The sequence below is a fragment of the Rana temporaria genome, chromosome 1 (genome assembly GCF_905171775.1).
Source record: "Rana temporaria chromosome 1, aRanTem1.1, whole genome shotgun sequence".
Classification (NCBI taxonomy): domain Eukaryota; kingdom Metazoa; phylum Chordata; class Amphibia; order Anura; family Ranidae; genus Rana; species Rana temporaria.
In genome coordinates, this window is record NC_053489.1 from 308,179,953 (window position 1) to 308,200,135 (window position 20,183).

The following is a 20,183-nucleotide window of genomic DNA, read 5'->3' on the forward strand; positions in this document are numbered from 1 at the left end:
TTGACCTCCATTGCAACAGCTGCACAACTTCAAGAACTCACCCACAGCCCGCTACTTGGACAATGAAGGATCAACAGAACACTAATGAGGTTGTCCTTCTGCTTGCTGTGTGCTTACAGTACTGCTGTGCAAGGAGTTGCAGGAGGATGTTTTAAAGGTCATATATGATGTGATGCCTGTTTATGTCTGAAACATGCAAGCTCTAAAAAAAAGTTCCTGTTCAGTAAGCCCAAAAAGCATTAAAGCTGAACGCAGGCAGATATAAACACGAACTAAATGCAAATTTAAAAAATGTGTGCATTTTAATCCCAAATAGTCTTTGCCCCTGAACTTTACTTAAATATACTCTAGCACTTTTCTTATTCATGGAAACACCTGCCTTCCTTCTTCAACGCACTTCCACTCACCTTTGCGTTAGTTCTCGGATGATCCTTCCTCTGTCACAGCTGGCGCAAAATATCAGGTGCATCCAGGTATAGAGTGGCTATACACTGTTACATAACAGGATTTGTAAAAGATAAAGGGGCAGTATAAAAATAAATATACTGTAGTTGGGTTGATAAGTTTGACCTGAATGGGCAAAATGATAAAGTCTCTTTAACCAATTACAAAATAATTGCACAATGGTACAGGACTCCAGATAAGCTACATAGATACTACCCAAACATAAAAGACGAATGCTGGAGATGTAAGGCAGAAAAAGGTACGATGGTGCATATTTTTTGGACATGCTCTAAAATTAGGGGGTTTTGGGGAGGGGTCCGGAAGATTATACAAAAATTTAGCAAAAAGACTATACCAGAGGACCCAGCTTTCTTCCTGCTGCATCTGTCAGACATTTCCTGGGGAATAAGAGGGAACCCATTACTGTATCACCTGTTGAATGCTGCTAAAGCATGCATACCGCTTAAATGGAAACAAATACAACCCCCTACTTTGAGTATGTGGATTAGGAAGGTGGAAGAAGTAAATAGAATGGAGGATCTGATATGGGCAAGTAGGAAACAGGGAGAGGTTTATAGGAAGATTTGGACACCATGGAATGATTGGATTCAGTCTGAGGATGGAGGAGGATTGACGGGGGAGGAGTAGGGTACGTGGGGGGGGAGAGAGGGAGAGATACAACTTCTTTTTTTTCCTTTCTTTTTCCCTCCTTTTTTTTTTTTTTTTTTATTATTATTATTTTGATTAACTTTGGAATTAGATGGGGGTGGGGTGGGGAAATTTGTGAATGTATATTTTAATAAGGAACGAGAAGGAACTATAAGTACCATGGGGGGAGAGAGCACTGGGAGTGGGTTAAAATAAAATAATAGAAGGGAGGGCATGGGATAGCGTCCCCCCATGCCCACATATTAGGGAATTTGAAATTTTTGTTTGTTTATCAAATGCTATCCCTTACAGTGCCCTCCCCCCCTTTGTTTATGGATTAATTTTGGGAATCAATTGGCCATGCCTTCAACTCGGCGAGTGGGAGGATGGGAATTAAATAAGGGAGATGGAAAGATCCCAATTGTAGGAATGTGATCGTTTGGTTCCTTCTTGTTTTGTTTCTTTTTCCTTTTCTTTCCTTCTTCTCTTCCTCTCTTGAGAGGAGTGAATAGAGAGATTGTATTATGCTAAATTCTTTGGAATGTATTTGGATCTATTTACTTATATTTGTTAAGATGATTGCTATTTCCCATGTTTTGTACAAATGAAGAGGAAAATTTATTTTGAAAAAATAAAGAAATTGAAAAAAAAAAAAGTCTCTTTAACCACTTCAGCCCCCGACCATTTTGCTGGTCAAAGACCGGGCCACTTTTTGCGTTTCGGCACTGTGTTGCTTTAACTGACAATTGCGCGGACCTACGACGTGGCTCCCAAACAAAATTGACGTCCTTTTTTTCCCACAAATAGAGCTTTCTTTTGGTGATATTTGATCACCTCTGCGGTTTTTATTTTTTACAAAAATAGAGCGTCAATTTTGAAAAAAATTCAATATTTTTTTACTTTTTGCTATAATAAATATCCCCAAAAAATATATAAAAAACAATTTTCCTCAGTTTAGGCCGATACGTATTCTTCTACATATTTTTGGAAATAAAAATCGCAATAAGCGTTTATTGATCGGTTTGCGCAAAAGTTATAGCATCTACAAAATAGTTTTATGGCATTTTTATTAATATATATATTTTTTTACTAGTAATGGCGGTGATCAGCGATTTTTATCATGACTACTACATTATGGCGGACACATCGGACACTTTTGACACATTTTTGGGACCATTGTTATTTTTACAGCGATCAGTGCTGATTACTGTGAAAATGACACTGGCAGTGAAGGGGTTAACCACGAGGTGGCGCTGTTGGGGTTAAGTGTACCCTAGTGAGTGATTCTTACTGTAGGGAGGATGGGCTGTGTGTGACAACACAGTGATCACCACTTCCGATTACAGGAAGCGGTGATCACTGTCATTGTCACTAGGCAGAGCGGGGAGATGCTTGTTTACATCAGCATCTCCCTGTTCTTCCTCACCGCGAGACGATCGCCACAGGGATACCTGTGGCAATCGAGTCCGTGGGACCCGCGGTCGGGCTCACGGAGCTCGCAGCGCACGCGTGTCCACAATGCTGCGATCTTAAAGGGGACATATATATACGTCCTTCTGCCTGTCGGTACCATGCTGCCGACGTATATAGTCGTGCGCTGGTCGGCAAGCAGTTAAAGGGTATTCTACCCCAACATTTTAATATTTCTAAAATATATATTTGTGTCCCATGTACTAACAGTAAGTAATGAACACACCATCATTTTTCTAGGTAAATATATTTCTAAAGGTGCTATTGACATGACATTTTCACCACATGTCGGTAACAACCCATGCAATCCATACAAACAAGAAACCAAAACAAATAAGTTCAGAAATTAAGTTATGAGTAATAAAATGGAATGACACAGGGAAAAAGTATTAAGCACACTCAGAAAGGGAGATTCAAAAAGGCATGGAAAGCCAAGACACCAGATGAAATCTATCAGTAATTACAAAGCCATCCTGCTGCTTGTCAGTGCAAATTAATATCAGCTCGTTCAGTCTCAACTCATGGCCTATAAAAAGGTGTCTCATTACCAAGGTGTCACACAAGAAACATCTCATGATGGGTACAAACAAATGGCTCTCAAGACCTTTGCAACCTTAGTTTTGCAAAACATACTGATGGGATTGGTTACAGAAGGAATTCTAAACTTTTAAATGTTCCCATGAGCACTGTTGGGGCCATAATCCGGTAAAAGAATAAGTAATGCACTCAACCGCCATGGCCTGTATGCACGCTCACACACAAGACTCAATGTAGGCATGTAGAATCTTGTTTAAAGCTTGTTTAAAGCCTGTAAAATACTGGGAGAATATAGTTTGGTCAGATGAGACCAAAATTTAACACTTTGGATGCCATAATACACACAAATTGAACTCTTTGGATGCCATAATGCCCACCATGTTTGGAGGTCAAATGGCACTACACATCACTCCAAAACACCACCATACCAACAGTGAAGTTTGGAGGTAGGAATGGTGTGGGGTGTTTTTTTAGCATATGGTACTGGCAAACTTTATGCCGTTGAAGGAAGGATGAATGGAAAATTGTATTAAAACATTCTTGATAAAAATCTGGTGCTATCTAACAGGATGCTGAAGATGAAACAAGAGTGGACATTTCAGAAAGACAATAAACCCAAACACAAAGCCAAGGAAACTCTCAACTGGTTTCAAAGAAAGAAAATAAAGCTGCTAGAATGGCCCAGTCAATCATCTGACTCGAATCCAATAGAAAATCTATGGAAAGAACTAAAGATCAGAGTTCATAGAAGAGGCCCACAGAACCTTCAAGATTTGAAGGTTGTGTGTGTGGAAGAAGGGGCCAAAAACACACCTAAGTAATGCATGCAACAAGGTTCTCCATACAGGAAGCATCTTGAAGCTGGCATTACAAACAAAGGATCTTGTACTAAGTATTAAATACATTTCAGTTAGCGTGTTTAATACTTTATGCCTGTGTCATTCCATTTTATTACACATAACTTCTCTTTTGAACGTATTTGTTTTGCTTTCTGTCTGTATGGATTGCATGGATTGTTACCGACATGTGGTGAACATTTCATTTCAATAGCACCTTTAGAAATATATTTACCTAGAAAAATGGTGAAGTGTTCAATACTTATTTTACCCACTGTATATGAAAAAGTATCCTGTGTTCTATGTATTGCTACCTGGTGAACCTGCCAGTCCCGCTGCTTTCCTATTTCAAACTGACCACACTAGGCAAGACAGAACATCTACCCCAGTATTGTCAGTTTTCGTTCTTGTGTTCTACACAGCTTTCCTGTATTCCAGTGGTCAGACTTATTCTGATAAGTTCTCTGCATAGCTAATCACCAGAAAGATCAGGGTAATTCTATGTATCTGCCTCCTGCTGACTCCCCCCCCCCTGCATTCTCCTCTTACAGCAGTTAAAGCCCCTTATGCAACTGAGAACCAAGGTTACATGATCACTTATAAAATTAAGGTATTTATAATTGCATTTCTATTTTACACTGAAAAGTTTGTTGTCTTACAAGGTAAGGGTTCACATATACAGTATGTTAATGACAAATCTAGGTGTAAGTTGGGTTTAAAATTATTTCATTTTTTTTATACTTAACTGTACTTGTCTGGAGTCCAGCTTTAATGATTTCTGTGATCACTGTATAAGAACTTTTGTGGTTTATATACAGTAAATGGACACATTTTTAAATATACCAAGTTGTAGAAATAAACAAACATCATATATAATAGATTCCCTTGTACCCAAGCATAAGTTGTTTGAATGCCAACTACAGAACTTGGATTTATTTTATATATAGGAAGAAGAATAAGTAACTTGTCACCTGGGTAATTTTAGGACTTTCTGTAATGGGATATGGGAGCTGATAAACATGGTTATTTAAAAAAAAGTAAAGAAATCCGCGCTTAGGAAGTGAGAAAGGCTGCAGCCCCCCCTGAAAGAGGCTCCCCAAAGGGAAACTCTATAAATATGAGTAACGTTATATAGGGGTAGTGGCGCTGCCTGTTCCTGAAGAATGACCTACAGGACCCTATGGGGGATCTGAGTGGTGAGACTCAGGCCCCTAAGAAGATATCTAAATATTATATACAATAGGACCAGTCATATGCTATGATTGTGCCCGCCAGATAGATCTGGATTGCAACAATGTATCAAAGTGCTAAAAGACTGTGTAACAAAGGTCTAAACCTGTGGTACAATAATGTGTCATTCTATAAACATATAAGTGCTGGGTACTATAAAAACGTATCAAAATGCCCAACAATATATAACGTTACTCAAACATGGTTATTTATTTTAATATAGGGGAAGAGTAAGGGTGTGTTGGTGAGCCAGTAAATCTCAATCAGCATAGGTGTGCACAGCCTATTACATTAGGGCGTGCACCCCAAATCTCAAACACACATGCCTTTTCTCTGCAGCCTCAGCTGCACAGGGTAGTGAATGAATGGGAAGTGCTTTGTGCTGAGTGGCTTCCTGTTCATTCACAAACTGAAGCATAGTAAACAGTTTACTATGCTTCAGTTATGAATGGCTACAATGAGCAGGTGTGTTCCTTTACAAAAGGAAAGGGCTGGAAAATTGCATATTTACTAGCTCTAAATCCTGAAACACCCCCACAGCAGCTGGAGGGGAGAGGGGAGGGGGAAACCAGCAGGACTGTAGGGCCAACAAGAGGGGAGGGGATAAGAAGCCCAGGCAGTAGGGGAAATCGCCACCGCACATAGTGATTAGCACACCTGGCATCTACCCTGTGCACACCTATATCAATCAGGTTTGTAGTACCGTGAAGAAGACCAAAGATCGCTTCATGCTCTATTGGATTATACTTATATATATATATATATATATATATATATATATATATATATATATATATATATATATATATATATATATATATACACATACACACACACACAAAAGACATTGCACATCACAGCTTGGTGGCTAGGAAAAAAATCTGTGCCAATCAGCAATGCTTGACATTTTGAGGAAAATTTACTAAAACTGGTGCACACTGAATCTGGTGCAGCTGTGCATAGTAACCAATCAGCTTCTAGGTTTTATTGGCAATGCTCATTTGAACAAGCTGAAGTTAGAAGTGATTGGTTGCTAAGCACAGTTGCACGATATTCTCTGTGCACCCATTTCAGTAAATCTCCTCCATTGGGTATCAATGTAACTAAGTGGTCATCAGTGTTAGGATGTGTGTGCATTATTCATTTGGTTCTGTTTAGTTGTTAATGACCAGACTGAACATCAAAACACATATCAGAAATAATACACTTGATATCAGTGGTTCTTAATTCCTGTCTTCAGGTCCCACTAAGGCCTTGTACAGACGAGCAGACATGTCCGATGAAAATGGTCCGCGGACCGTTTTTATCGGACATGTCTGCTCAATTCGACGCATGCGCGGGATTTCGGGCCAGCGGACATGTCCGATGAGTTTTACTAACCATCAGACATGTCCGACGGACAGGCTTTCAGCGGACAAGTTTCTTAGCATGCTAAGAAACTTTTGTCCGCTGGAAACCTGTCCGCTAGGCCGGAAAACTGCCCGGTAGGCCCTACACACGGTCGGACATGTCCGCGGAAACTGGTCCGACGGACCAGTTTCAGTGGACATGTTCGGTCGTGGGTACAAGATTTTAAGTATTGTCTTGGGGAGATGCAGACTAGAATACTGCAATCACTGAGCAGCAAATGATATCAAATGTGATGTATTTCAGTAATTTTGCATACCTGACCTGTTAGTAAGTCCTGAGGACAGGAGTTAAGAACCACTGCTCTATATGGTAAGTACAATAACATCAGTCACGAGACATTTTTATCTCTTAATTACCGATGAAACATTTTTGACAAAACATGTTATGTGGAACATAGTACACCTACTCAGTAGTCTACCTTGGTGATCAGTCTTGTCTTTGATATTATTGTTCTCTGGTGGGAGTCTTACCCAATTGTTTTCTGAAATATAAAAAAGGTGACAGTTTTATTTCTAAACGTGAAGGAAACCTTAATTTTGAATTATCGCCTTTTTTCCCTGCAATCTATGCAGAAGGAATTACAAGCTATCATATTACCTATGTTCTGTAATTACAAGCGTAGGCATGGGCAGCTGTGAACAGATAATCATCAACATCTCAAAAGACAATTTAAAGAAGGGAATTAAGCAGTCTTTGAAATGCAATGATCTTTTTTCCTCTAAAAATCTGCTTAACATGCTGAACTTAAACAGTGATAAAGGCAAAAAGATTGTTCTCCTTGTTTTACAAAGAAGCGTGTACGATAAAGAATTATAATCCTCAAATGCTTTGTGCTTGCTGTAGCCCCCTGACCTTTCTTATCTGTCTTTGATTCTGCTTATTGTGAGGCAGGTATTAAAATATAAATAAAGAAAAATATAACATGTTTTTAGGAAGTACACATTCTAAGTGAAAAGTTTGCTTAAAATAGTTTTTGATTTGACATTCACCTGTATATTGGCTTGATCCTAAATGTCATTCTTATCTGCTTGGGGAACCCTGTACCTTGAAATCTGTGCTGCATAAATTATTGTATACTGGAACCAAACAAAGATTCAGTTTGAAGCCTCGTACACACAGCCGGTTTTCCCAACAGGAAAACTGCGAGGAGAGCTTTTGGTCAGGAATCCCAGCCGTGTGTATGCTCCTCGCAGTTTTTCCGACGGGGAAAACTGTCCAAAAACCACTCGAGAATAAAAGATAAACAGCTCTCTTTTTTGCCGCCGGGAAAACCGGCGGACTTTTGCCCGGTGATTTTTGGCAGCTTTCCTATGGGTAAAACTGCGATGGAGCATACACATGGATTCCTGAACCCGAACCCGAACTCCGAACCCCATTGTAGTCAATGGGACACGGACTTTCACCAACCTCCTCATCGCCGGACACAGCCCAGCGGAATGACGTGCTGGGGCTGTGTGACATTACTTATATAGAGGAGGCAGGGGCACCCGTCACGTGACCCCGCCCCCTCTGACGTACCCTCTGCTACGTCACTGGGGAAGCCCAAAAAGAGGGAAGCCAGGCTTCGCCAGTGACGTAGCAGAGGGTACGTCAGAGGGGGCGGGGTCACGTGATGGGTGCCCCTGCCTCCTCTATATAAGTAATGTCACACAGCCCCAGCGCGTCATTCCGCTGGGCTGTGTCCGGCGATGAGGAGGTCGGGGATGCTGCGCTCCGGATGGATCTTCTCAGCGATGGATCGAAGATGACATGGTCGCCGCAGGATCTTCTCATCGCGGGAGATCACCGTCGCAGGATGAGGACAACGCTGGAAGCCGGGAACGAGTGGATTTTTCAGCGCTGAGTTTTTTTTTTTTTTTTTTTTCAATAAAGGACTTTATTCTACGGTGTCAGTGTGTTTTTTTACAATACTTTTCACTTCCTTCGTGAAATGGTAGAGGTACAGTGTACCCCATTACCATTTCACACAGGGGGGGGTCAGGATCTGGGGGTCCCCTTTGTTAAAGGGGTCTTCCAGATTCTGATAAACCTCCCGCCCGCAGACCCCCACAACCACCGGGCAAGGGTTGTGGGGATGAGACCCTTGTCCCCATCAACATGGTGACATCCTCCCCATGTTGAGGGCATGTGGCCTGGTGCGGTTCAGGAGAGGGGGGGCCGCACTCTGTCCCCCCCTCTTTTCTGCGGCCGGCCAGGTCAACGTGCTCGGATAATGGGTCTGGTTATGGATATTTAGGGGGAACCGCACGTCATTTTTGTTTTAAATTGACGGCGGGGTTCCCCTTGATATCCATACCGGACCTGAAGGGTCTGGTTATGTATATTTACCGGGAACCGCACGTCATTTTTTTTTTAATTGACGGCGGGGTTCCCCATAATATCCATACCAGACCTAAAGGGTCTGGTTATTGAATTTGCGGGGACCTCCGCACATTTTTTTTTCCCGAACTCCGATCCCGGACCCAAACTTTTTTCAATTATTCGGGTCCGGGTTCGGGAAAAACCCAAAGTCCGTACCGAACCCGAACTTTACAGTTCGGGTTCGCTCAACCCTATTCCTGACCAAAGCTCCATCACAGTTTTCCTGACGGGAAAACCGGCCATGTGTAGGGGAAAGACTGACCGAGCAGGTTCTGGGCTTTCCCCTCTGGATTTCCAGCAAGTGTGTACTGGGCATGAGTGTGATCAAGAAAATAGTGTAAAGTTTAAAGAAAAGAAAACTGCACCGTGCCAAGTCCCAAGCTTGCTCCTCAAGGCTTCTACTGTTTTGGATGCCATTTTGGAAAAGTTCATCCAGCTCATCAAATTTGGGGAAAGTGAAAGTCAAAATTGCAGTCCATAAAAGGCATCCCATTAGGTTTAATGAATGTAGATGGCTTCCAAACACTTCACCCCAAACCACACCCCTCTGAAGATTTGTATTCCAATTCAACCTTACAGTTATAAGTCTAATTGGAATACAAATCTTCAGAGGGGTGTGGTTTGGGGTGGAGTGTTTGGAAGCCATCTACATTCTTGCTTATTCCGGAGAAGCACAGGAAAGTATCTCGAGATCAAAGGCATTAATAAATGAATAAGGAAGAATACAAAATTCACTTTTTGTATAAAATGTATATTCCCTTTTATTTTATTGTCGTTTTTGTTCTTGGGTGGATATACTCACTGGAACACATCAACTCCCTGTCTACTTTATAGTCAGCCGCTTATGGGGCGTCAGTAGGCCAGGATTTACTTGCCAATTGTACGTTGAATATGTTAAATACTATATAACAAGATATGTACATTTTATAAAAATAGTGGATTTTTTTTCTTCCCCCCCACCTGCCTTGAGTAATACTATTCTCTGCAGCTGTTCCAGTGCTTTTAAAGAAACATATTTTAATTATTTTAATCCTCTCCATTGTAGGTAAATTTTTAGGGCAATGTGTGTGTTTTCTTAAAATCATAATGCTATATACCCTGTTTGCACACTGCTGCTGTGCAGTCACGTGTCCTCCCTCTGCCATCCTGCATACATCAGAAAGGAAATCTCAGCCCCTCCCACTGTAGTCTCTTAGATCAGGAAGGTAAGCAAAGGCAGGTTACATGACTGAAGGTATTTAGCATTATAATTTTAGGAAAACACACACATTGTGGAACACACCAACATGGACCTGAAACAGAGAGGATCAAAGTAATAAATAGATGTGACATTGTAACCACTTTAACCTTAAACCACCATAGTTAAAACTAATGCTGTGATAAGATAAATATATGCTTCCAAAATTACAGAATATAGGGGACATATGTGTTCTGCATAGATGTAATGTGAAGATGTTTAGGGAAGATGCATTACTCATTCCTAAAAATATTGACAGCCCTCTTGACTTTATTTTATTTTGCTAAAGGCCATCAACGAGTAAAAAACAAATGATCTATCATTGGTGAGGCAGCTAGAGGTATATTAATCTTAACACCCTAACGAGAAGGAGAATTGAGAAAAAAATGTCCAATGATGGGTCATCAATAACAGTTGAATGTAAGTAATGTGGGTTGTCAGACTATTAGCTACTTTATTTATGCAAGAATGACTTGGGGTTTTGACTGTGTGTATTGAATGCTTTAGGGACCATGTATCAAGTCAACTGCTGTAATGCAATTACCTCATATTCCATCACTTTGCAAGCGTATAGTACATAATTTTTCCATTTAGCTGGCTGGCAATACAGGAGGTTTTAATGGCAGACAGTGGGTGTCACAGTGTCTGTCTAGTGCAGATAAGATGATACTGTATATAAAATTAAATAGGCTGATTCAATAACTACAAATGCTTTTGTAGCTTAAAACACATTTTATTAATCTAATACAATTGTAAGTAAACTGACAACTGTGAATATCCTAAATTCTATAAAAGTAGAACAAAGGCACAAGAAGAAGAAGGAACTTAAATACTGTAGCAGCAAAGTACATTTTTATAGGGGTTAGTGAAGGCTGCCAGATCACATCATTGCTCTGTATAGCTGATGATGTCAACTTTGGAGTAAACCCACCATGACATATTTACATATGTAAACTGCCATTTTTACTTCTGTTTCTCAAAATACATGCTTGCCCATCATGCTGATGCTTTCTGGGTCACTGACCAAGAACAATAATAAAGATAAAGAATTCAGAATTTTTTTTGTTGCTACATACATGTTCTGAGTCTTTGACTTCGAAATTTTGTAGCCAGAAACAGCTAAGCAGCTATCATTTTCAGAACAAGGCCAGAAATGGCTGCCTACATATTTCTCTCTACTTTCTGTATTCAAAAAGCTAGATACGCCGACATTAGCCTAAGATACGACTGGCATAAGTCTCTTACGCCGTCGTATCTTAGGGAGCATTCTCACGCTGGCCGCTAGGTGGCGCTCTCGTAGTTTTCAGCGTAGAGTATGCAAATTACTACTTACGCCGATTCACAAACGTACATGCGCCCGGCGGTAGTTTTTTACGTCGTTTGCGTAAGCCGTTTTCGTCGTAACGTTGCTCCTGCTATTAGGAGGCGCAGCCAATGTTAAGTATTTGAAATTTGAAAATTTTACGTCGCTTGCGTAACTCGTCCGTGAATGGGGCTGGAAACCAATGACCACGTCGAAACCAATGACGTCCTTGCGACGTCATTTAGCGCAATGCACGTCAGGAAATTTTAGGGACGGCGCATGCGCAGTACGTTCAGCACAGGAACGCGCCTAATTTAAATGATCCACGCCCCCTACCCGGATCATTTGAATTAGGCGGGCTTGCGCCAAGGGATTTACGTTACGCCGCCGCAACTTTACAGGCAAGTGCTTTGTGAATCAAGCACTTGCCCGTGAAACTTGCGGCGGCGTAACGTAAATGTCATACGTTACGCCGCCGCAGATTTGCCCGATTCTACGTGAATCTGGGCCACTGTATCTCTCTCTGTGCTTGCAGAGATAGAGAGAGAGAGGGTAAAAAAAACAATAATAAAAAAAAATATGTAAATGAAAAAAAAATGGGTTAGTGTTTGGGTCAATGTCAGGGTCAAAGGTCAGGGTCAAAGGTCAATGTTAGGGTAAAAGGTCAGGGGCCAGTATTTTTTTTTAAGTAGTATCAGTGTCAGTCAGTGTCAGTGTGTTTTAGGTAGTATACAAAAAAAATGTGCACTATTGTTTCTGGGCTGTACTACGGGTACAAACAACAAATAACATACACATATTTGGTATCATTGTAATCGTCAGAAGCAGGAGATTTTATTTTATGTGCTAAATTGAAAAAATATTATTTTTTTATTATTTTTGGCAAGTTTTCCTTTAATAATAAAATAAATAAGGAGATATCTGTTAGCATTTACCACAAAATGAAAGCCCAATTTTTCCTGAAAAAAACAAAACAAGGTATAATCCACCTGGATACAAAAAGTAGTTGTGATGATATGTATGGTTTTATTGACACATGTCAAAGTTGCAAAATTGGCCTTAGGCATTAAGATTTGTTTTACCCTTAGGCGTGAAGGCGTTGAGGAATATTGCCATCTGTGTGAAGAGAAGCTTCATATTACCCCAAGCAAAAACAAGGCTTCACGTGTACAGGTAAGATATGCATAGGCCACCAATTTCCTACAGCAATGTGTTTGAGATTGAAAGACTTATTGAAAGACTTATCCCAACCCCTTTCCTTGCATCTAGTCCTCACAGATTGGATGCACCCTGTGCATCCACAATAGTTTTTACTGGGTCTGTCCTATTTTTAGAGTATCATTGTAGATGTTGATTTAATAGTATATTTAAGTATGTTTTATAATATTCTTGTTGTTTCAAAATTGTTTGATGCAAACAGTGAGTGCTTAAGTGGAGAAAAGTATAACATTTTGTTTCAAACTTGTATTTATATGTGTCGATAGTGGAGGACATTAGTGGACATTTTACCAGAGACAGGAATGTATGACAACTTTATAGAATAGTTGATATTGTATATTTTTTACTTTATTTAAAGACAATCTCAAACTAAAGCTGTCAAAAGATAATGCAATACCTTGTCTAGAAGCATGAGTAGAGAATAAATTGTGCAGACCCTCATTATTACTTGGCCAACAGTGACAAAGAGTATAATTGGTATTTTGACCTTTTCTTTTAAAGGGATATGCCAAAAGGGTAGAAAGAAAACTCTCTTTTCAATAATTTGACAAACAGAGAAACTTGTTATTATTAGTGATGGACGAACATCTGACGGGACGGTTCGCAAACGCTAACGGGAACTTTCCCAAATGTCCGCAAACTGCAAGTGGCGGGCCCCATTGACTTTAATGGCAGGCGAATATTAAAAACCTGCAGGTCATATTTGCAGCCACAAAATACTTACTAGCTGTGCACAAATAGTCCCACAACATGGACACTGACCTACCAGAAGTATTAAGTGAAAAACCTGACACATAAGTAAGTGCCGGCCATTACAGGCCCTGAAAATTAGTCGACAGACGTTCACCTGACAGCAAACAACTTTGTATTCTGTGGTTGGAGGTACATTAAGCTATTCCCCGGATACTGAAGTAAGTCCTCAGCCATTACAGGCCCCAAAAATTAGCCGTCAGGCGATCACCTGACAGCAAACAACTTTGTATTCTGTGACTGGAGGTACATTAAGCTATTCACCGGATACAGAAGTAAGTGCTGGCCAGTACAGGCCCCAAAAATTAGCCCACAGGCGTTCACCTGAAAGCAAACAACTTTGTATTCCATGGTTGGTGGTACAATAGGCATTCACCATATACAGAAGTAAGTGCCGCCCATTACATGCCCCAAAATTTTGCCCACTGCCATAGGCGTTTACCTGACAGCAAACAACTTTGTATTCTGTGGCTGGTGGTACAATAGTCATTCACTGGATACAGAAGTAAGTGTCGGCCATTACATCCCCCAAAAATTAGCCCACGGCCACAGACGTTCACCTGACAGCAAATAACTTTGTATTCCGTGGCTGGTGGTACATTAGGCATTCATCGTATACAGAAGTAAGTGTCGGCCATTACAGGCACCAACAATTTTCCCAAGGCCACAGGCATTCACAGCAAGTAGTACACCTATACCAGTAATTTAAAGGACTTTTGTGGACCTTTTAGATAGCTATTTGATTCAATACAGCCTGTCCCTGCTCCAAACAGCAACCTGTTCCTACACTGACAAAAAGTATATGAATGTATTACACCTATATACTGCACAGCAAGTAGTACACCTATACCAGTCCTTAAAAGGACTTTTGTGGACCTTTTAGATAGCTATTTGATTAAATACAGCCTGTCCCTGCTCCAAACAGCAACCTCTCCCTACACTGACAAAAAGCAGAATGTAAGATGGCCGCCAGATTGGGTCTATTTATAAGGTAGGGGGTTTGTCCATGTGCTGAAATGTCTCAATTGGCTGTGCTGCACCACCTGATGGATGTGTCATGGGTCAAAGTTCTTCTCAATGTAAAATGGCGGACCGCCGCGAATATCGCCAGATGTCCACCAGTTTGGCAGACCGCGAACGAGCAAAGTTTGCCGCAAAACGACCGCCGGGCCATCTCTACTTGTTATCACTTTTTAGGAGGTTACATATACCCTGGTTAATTTAAGCTATTCTTGTGTTAGGCCTGTGGCATGCAATACTCAGACTGGCTAGACTAATCTATCAAACTAAAATAAAAAGAACTGGAGGAATGAGTATGATGTGTAAATTATATTTACTTTCATATTCTTTATCTGATCTCGTAGTTCAAAGTCCCAGCTGCAAAGTCTTCCAGTTACCGCAGCATGTGTCTGCATTCCCAACTTTGCAATAAATTGTGCTAGTACAAAATTATTATGGGAAAATCTAAAGCCACAGTTCACATAAATATTCTGGGGATTTGACAGTCAAGCAGTAGATTTAATGATTGGATGCACAAAAGTAAATCTAAGTTACATACTCTTCTTCTTCTCTAATCTTTTTAGTAGAAATGGCTATTTTATGTCTATCAGTGAGCCTATTATTGTAACCATCATTAGGATCCTTATTAAAAGTATAGAGGTTAATTAACTCTGTACAGTTCTCAGCTTGGTTCTACTTTGGTACATTTTACAAATGTATTACATGTATTATCTTATACAGTTATCAGCATTTAATAGATCTCACATTTTCTGAACTACTATCTAATTCCTTGGATATTCATAAGTATTATTTATAGTATTTCTAGAAAATACAAATTAGCAAGGTTAAAGTAGAACTATAAAGTAGAACTATAGGCAAAACTTTTTGTTTTTCATTTTTTGCAATCTGTGTTTCATTGTAGAGACATACCTTTACTTTATGTCCTATAGCCAAAACAGGAAATAAAAGGAAATTTGTGGGAACTAGTATCCCCATTGGAAGATTTCCATTCTATAACTTTTCTGAGGACAAAACTCAAAAACACAAAATTTGGGATTTTCTTTTACTGTCACTTTCAATGATAATGACAATGATAATGGTAGACAGGACAAACAGAGTGAGCAAATCTCGCTAATAGCTGTAAAACAATAAAATTGTTAAAATAAAAACAGTTTTGCCTTTAGTTATACTCATCTCTAGCCTTACCTAGTTTTGTGCAGTTCTACAGACTCCTGTCCTGTACTGACACTGCTTATTCTGATTTCACTACACATTACATAGTTACATAGAAGGTAAGGTTTAATAAAGACAATAGTCCATCCAGTTCAACCTGTGTTGGTGCACGTGTGAGTCAGTGTCGATAATCATTTCCCTGTATATTGTGTTCACTAAGATGCACATCCAAGAGTCTTTTAAAAATATCAATACTCCCCGCTGACTCCACAGATTGTGGAAGAGTTCTACATCCTTATCGCCCTTACAGTGAAAAAAACCCTGCTCAGCTTTAGGTTAAATCGCTTCTCCTTCAATCTCATTGTGTGGCTCCATGTCCTCTTTCACTTCCTGAAACTGATTAGCTTTTCTCCTATGCTGGGATCACCATTTAGGTATTTGTAAATAGCCATCATATCCCCTCTCAAGCATCTCAAGCGAGAATAAATTTAGTGCTTGTAGTCATTCCTCGTAATTGAGGCCCTACAATCCCTGTATTAATTTTGTTGCCCTTCTTTGGACTCTCTCCAGCTCCAGAACATCTCTTCTGAGGACTAGTGACAAGAACATTGTTTGCATCTTATGCCTTGTACACACAATCGGGTTTCCCGGCGGACTTTTTACCGCTGGGAAACCCGAGGGGAAAGCCGAGAACTGGCTTGGCAGCTTTTTCCCCCGACACACTGCAGGTTTTCCTGGCAGGAAAGCTGCCATGAGAGTTTTGGCCAGGAAACCCGGCCATGTCTATGCTCCACCACAGTGTTTTCCATAGGCAAACTGCCAAGAAAAAGACCGCCGGGAATTGCGGCAGGAAAAAAGAAAACATGTTCTCATTTTTCCCGCCCGGATTCCCGGCGGTTTTCCTGTTGGGAAAACTGCCATGGAGAATACACACGGCCAGTTCTCCCAGGCCAAAAGCTGTCATGGCAGTTTTCCCGACGGGAAAACTGGTCGTGTGTACGAGGCATTACAGTTTTCATTAAATGCCTCAGCAAGTATTTCCGAGCTGAAGGGTGTCCAGTATTATCTAGCTCTTTCCTCCCCTAGCCCACCTCTTCAAGTCATTGGATTTCAGTTCTTTTAAGAATAGGATGGTCTGCATGCAAATATTTGCATAACTATTCCCAATAGCCAACCCATTGCATGTAGCAGGGAATACTGATACAAGGTGTTGTGATGTTTTCAGGAAGCTATGTACAGCATCCTGCCAGCCCCTCTCATTAGCCGTGATCACTCTGTAATGCATAGAAAACAATAGAAACCTTAAAATAATAATAAGGTATGTAATGAAAAGAAAAGTATTAGCCGCCTATATTTAGGTCCGCGTAGCGCATCCCATTTGCACTACGCCGACATAACATAGTGAGGCAAGTACTGTATTCACAAAGCACTTGCCTCCTAAGTTACGTCGGCGTAGCACAAATGGCCCGGCGTAACCCCGCCTAATTCAAAATAGGCAGGTAGGGGGCGTGTTGTATGGTAATGAATTCACGATTCATTACCATACATGTAAATGCAGCGCCGATCGTACGCATGCTCAGTATCACGTCGCAAATACTCCTTGCTTTCGACGTGAACGTAACCTACGCCTAGCCCCATTCTGAATCGGCTTACGCAAACGACGTAAACGACGTGAAATTCGAGGGCTGTCCGACGTCCATACTTAACATTGGCTGCGCCATCTTTTTGGTGGTTTATCTTTACGCCTGAAAACGCCTTACGTAAACGGAGTATCTTACATGCGACGTTTGTGCGTACGTTCGTGAATAGGTGTATCTTGATCATTTGCATATTCTCTGCGTAAATAAACGTACACGCCCCTAGTGGCCAGCGTAAATATGCAGATAAGATACGATGGTGTAGGAGACTTAACGCTGGTTGTATCTAAGCAACAGATAAGCGTATCTCAGATTGAGAATACGCTTATAGATACGACGGCGCCGCATTCGGACTTACGTTGGCGTATCTACTGATACGCCGTCGTTAGTCTATATGAATCTAGCCCATTGTATTTAAAATGGTCATTAGTGTGTTGATATGAAGAATAGGACAAATTTGGGAAGACAACATATATGCAGATTAAACTTCCGATTTAATGAATACACACCAATTTTATTTTCATTCTCACAGAACTATATGCTTATACCTCAGTCTTTACTACACACAATATTTCTTTCAAGTTTCACCCTTGTCAAATGCTTGTCTAAATCACATACCAATTAAACTCCAGCTTCTTGCGTTTACCAAGCAAAACATTGCAATCTATCTGTCTGTTCCAGCTTGTAAAATGAATTTGTTTCTTAAATTGTGTAACAGATTCTACTTCCCTGCAGTTTCTTATTCTGCAGTTATACCCCAGGAGCCATCTCATTTGTACTCAACAACCGAGCAGTGACAAAAGTACCACAGTCAGCTGCTTTTTGTGCCATGGTACCCAATCAACTTTATATAGGAACTCTTGTCTTCTGTACAGCTGGATGCCAGAATAACCCTTTATAGAGTGGGAAAGTCTAACAGATCAGGTTGACTTTCCTCAAAGACTAGAGCAATTTGCTATTAGGTTTAGGTTAATCTTGTTTTTTTTTTAAATATATATAATATATATATATATATATATATATATATATATATATATATATATATACACATATACTTTGTGGCAATTTACGGAGGACAATACATTTGTTCATTTTAACCTGATATTGATTAGGTGTATTTTATGCCCTCTTGACTAGAATCATTCTAGTCAGGAGGCATCACCATCTGGGAGGCAATGTGTTTGGCTTCCAGCCACCTTACAATAAGTCTGGCATACTAATGGCATAGTACTGACAAGGATGAAGTTCAAGAGATTTTATACACTTATGAAATGTTTTACTTAAGGTCATAGCCTTGTTAATTTACATGCTTACATGGAAATTGAACATGCAAAATACACATTTACCTCCTATCAGTGCATTAATGGAGAATATACTGTTCAAACATATAATTATCAAGGTTGTATTAAGTGTTTTGCTGTTAAGTAGACATAAGCTTTTAAGAAAACATAAGCATTAGGTGTTTATTGTCAAGTGGCAATAAAATTGTGACATCTACCACCTTTAATCTTAATATTAAATCATATTTATGGATTTATTTTTCGGTCAGGCAGGTAATCAACATCATGTTGGACACCCCACCATTTGCCCCTAACTGGATTTTTAAAAACTCTAAAACTCTATCCCTTGGGCAGTTTCTGATGTTTTCATCTAAGACTGGCCATAAATGGTTTAAATTCACCAGGAACTTGCCACAATATGAATTGTGTATGGACAGGCTGAATGTACCAAGTTGATCAATCGACCAACTTGGGTACAACCAGTCTGCTTGCTATTATTGCAAGCAAAAATCCCTGTCTTCTCTCGGCGGGGACAGCTTCCACTGCACCGGGAGTAAAATGACTTGGCAGAAGGGATTTCACTGTCAGCATTGTCGGTGTAATGGAGGAATATTGATTGCAGGAAAGGAATTTGCACTGACTATGGCCTGCCTAGGCTACTGTAAAATAGGCATTGACTGTTGCAGAGCCTTTAAGCAGTTTTAGGGCTGATGCTATAATAAGAGAACCATGGTTCTATTCTGAAAATGTTTTATTTTATTATTAACAGATCTCAACTGCCCAATGACTTACATACAGCGCCATTATTAATAGGGTTGTTTTATTGCTGATAAATAATTTTTAGTTTTTCTAAATCTCATTTAAAGTTTTTTAAATACTCTCCCATGTCACTTTTAATAGGCCTTTTTCCATTTGGAAAGACATACAGTACATAAATACAACATATGCCTTGTTATACACGCTCCAGCCTTTTGATTCCAACACAGGTACAAGATTGTTTTCAAACCAATTAAAACAAAAATGTAGCATATGAGGCAGAATGGTGAGACAAACACCATCAAATAACCACCTGTCACATAAGAGACAACACTTATATCTGCTACAAGTACATCTCCCTTCCTTCTTCAGTTAGTTTGCTGGCTTTACCTAGAAGGTAGCCAGCCAAGGGAAGAATTAATTGAAAGTAAGCACAAATTATAGCTGGCCTGGCAAAACTGTGCTTTTTCTGCACTGACATTCCAAGCAAGGTTTTAGCCCTGCTGGATAGTCTATAGAATTCTGCTTTTCCCCAACTCCTCTCTGTTCTCCTCTACATGCATACACAGATTCCTTCACCAGCAAAATAATGCTGCTTTGACTCCCAAGATTCCACAATCTATGTGGGAAAAAGCTATTGGTTATGCAGCTCTGGTGATGTATCCACATCCATAGAAAATAAGCTGCCCCTGAAAATTTTAAGTAGGTAATAATAATAAGTTTCTCGCCAAAGGAACAAGGTATACGACCAAAGCGTTGCTGGGGCATGCTCAAGAAGGGGAGAGAGAGCTCTAGGGGTAAATTTGGATAATGGTTGGACATACATTTTAAGTATCTGAGTAATTAAAAAGTAAACTCTTTTAGGTCTCACGCTCTTATTCACATTGTTAAGGA

The 20,183-nt window shown here is 40.1% G+C and overlaps 1 protein-coding gene across 5 annotated transcripts in view; it reads left to right on the plus strand.

Annotated features, from left to right (window-relative positions):
* The window catches only part of LINGO2 (leucine rich repeat and Ig domain containing 2), a 2,187,995-nt gene that overhangs the window by 1,970,189 nt on the left and 197,623 nt on the right, over positions 1-20,183 (plus strand). For 3 of the 5 annotated variants that reach the window (XM_040358558.1, XM_040358559.1, XM_040358560.1), the window contains one exon: positions 12,565-12,649. The exons of 1 other annotated variant lie outside the window; for it this stretch is intronic. The gene's annotated coding sequence lies outside the window, so the exon portion shown is untranslated. Of the gene's footprint in view, positions 1-10,406; positions 10,594-12,564; positions 12,650-20,183 lie in introns of those variants that run through there. One more of the 5 variants, XM_040358561.1, reaches the window with a different exon arrangement.